Source organism: Rattus rattus, chromosome X, assembly GCF_011064425.1.
Source record: "Rattus rattus isolate New Zealand chromosome X, Rrattus_CSIRO_v1, whole genome shotgun sequence".
Lineage (NCBI taxonomy): Eukaryota > Metazoa > Chordata > Mammalia > Rodentia > Muridae > Rattus > Rattus rattus.
Genome location: NC_046172.1, coordinates 23,152,903 through 23,155,336, shown reverse-complemented (window position 1 = coordinate 23,155,336; position 2,434 = coordinate 23,152,903). Strand labels below are relative to the sequence as shown.

The 2,434-nt window shown below is 40.5% G+C and overlaps 1 non-coding gene across 1 annotated transcript; it reads right to left on the bottom strand.

The window, feature by feature from the left end:
- Positions 1 to 317: 317 nt before the first annotated feature.
- LOC116889488 lies at positions 318 to 461 on the bottom strand. Its single transcript, XR_004386439.1, has one exon. It is a non-coding gene; the product is annotated as a small nucleolar RNA SNORA48 (small nucleolar RNA).
- Positions 462 to 2,434: the final 1,973 nt, after the last annotated feature.

The following is a 2,434-nucleotide window of genomic DNA, read 5'->3' as shown; positions in this document are numbered from 1 at the left end:
GTTAATGACTTAAGGTAGATAGGTTAACTAACTGGAATAAGGATGAAAGTCTGGAGGAGAGAGAGGATAGGCTGGGAGAAAAGAGCTAGATGAAGTTGTAAGGTGATACCCTTTTATGTGAATCTGTGAATGACTATTCTCTTGTGACATGGTCTATCCTCTTTAACTGGGAAAGGGCCCAGTCACTCCCTGATATAATTTTCTGCTGGGAGATCATGGTCTACATTGTCTTCAAGATCTGGATTCAAGCTTCTTGACATCTCTTATAAACATGACACTCCCTCTGTTATGTTATGAAAAAGCCTGACTGTTTTTTTGCATGTGCCCTAGGCATGAAACAGCTTTGTCCACCAAGCCAGGCATCAAGCTAGGATGAACAAAGGACTGCCGTCTGCTCTGCCCCTGACTGACATGAGAACACCACCACAAACCAGGTGTCTCTTTGCCCATTGCCAGGGGGTAAGCCTGACTCTTAAATGCTAGCCTTCCTATTTGATGAGGTAGTTGACAAAGATTATATAAAAAGAAAAAAGCCCTGGAGGCAAGGCTACAACCCTAATGAGTCCAATGGAACTTAGCAGGTAGGCAAGACTTTTACTACCAGCCACATGCCAGCATGCAAACATGTACTTACTAGTGATCTCGTTTACCTATTTGTTTTGAGATATGGTTTCACTACATATTCCAGGCTGGTCTTGAATTTACTATTATGGCCCAAAGTGACCTTGAATTCCCAGCAATCCTCTGCCTTGGTCTTTCCAGTGCTGGGCTATCAAGTTTGTGCCACTACATCTGGGAAATTCTTATTTTGGTTTGCTATTTTTGTTTCCAGTACTGGGGATTGAATCCATAACCTCATGTACACCAAGCAACAGTCTCTCACTGGGCTATATTACATTCTATGTCCTGTACTAATAGTCTTGATATGAGATTTGCCAAAATACTGCTTCTGATTCAGAAGCAACTAGTACCCTACTTGTGTTCAAGTTCCTCTATGGCAGCCTCCTCAACCTGTGGGTTGTGATCCTTTGGGGGGTATTGCAGATCAGTTTTTCTGCATATCAGATATCCTCAAATCAATAGCAAAAATTACGGTTATGGGAGTAACAACAAAAATAATTTTATGATGGGAGGTCACCACAGCATGAGGACTTGTATTACAGCACTAGGATAGTTGAGAACCACTGCTCTATGGTAAAAAGTAGAGACAGCGCATGAGGCTTGATCTCAAGTGCCCTTCCCTAGGGTATGGGCAGTGGATTCAGAAACATCGGTATAAGAAAAATTGCAAAATAGCCTCAGGATCTAGTGGCTCTTTCCATGAGTTGTGATCCATTTTCCTTACTGTAAATTGGGGTCTGCCCTTGGGAATGGGATGGAAATGACACAACTAAGTTCCAGGCTTGGGTATTAAGGTATTGTGAGGTCATGAGATTTTTGCTTGGGATAGTGTCTTGGGATACAATGACGAGTGTATGAAGGAGACCGGGCAGTGCCACTGGATATGACTTTACTGTTTCAGACTATCAACTGCCAAATGTGAGAATGACACTACCTTAGATTGTGGATCATAAACCCACATGGAGTGACTGAGAGTCACAAAAATAGAATTGGCAACAGCGATAAGTTGTCTGAATGTGCAATGACCAAAAAGTAATTCCAAAGCAATGACCAAGAATTAATTCAAAATCAAATGAGTAATGAATTTGAGGTCTTTCTGTCAATGCCCATGTTGTCACACAGCTTTACTGCAGGTTTGCTTCTTTGCTTGTTTGTTTGATTTGTGTTTTTTTGAATCAGACTCTCACTATTGGCACTGTCTGGCCTGAAAATTACTGTGTACATAGGCTGGCTTCCGCCTCACAGAGATCTGCCTGCCTCCTCCCCCACCCCACCCCCAGATGCTAGGCTTAAAGGCATAAGCCCCCGTACCTGACCAGCTTTGGTTCTTAACATGTGTGCTTTGCATTGAATATGCCATTATGACATGCAGTGCCAACAAACACTGCCTGAAACACTTTGATTCGGATTCTACACTATCCCATGTCATGATCTGCACTATTTATACTATACACACAAAGTTTTCAATGCTTATAGAAGCATAATGGTTTAATTATGAGAAACAAAGACCTGCTATTTTTCTCTACCATCAACTTTTAATATGTAACTTATGAAATAAAGATTGTGTTTTGTGTAAGAATGTTGGATTTTGAAAAGTTTCTGTTTGAGTTGTTCACTTGAATTTCATTAAAATAACAACAACAACAACAAAAACAACAACAAACAAAACGAAGCCCCAAACCAAACAAAACTGTTAAATCAAATTTGGCTTGGGATTAAGAGAGAATTTTTAAAAAATTCTGAAATGGCCCTGAACATTCCTGGCATCTTGTATTGCATATTTATATGATGTGGTATTCTCAACACTGATGAT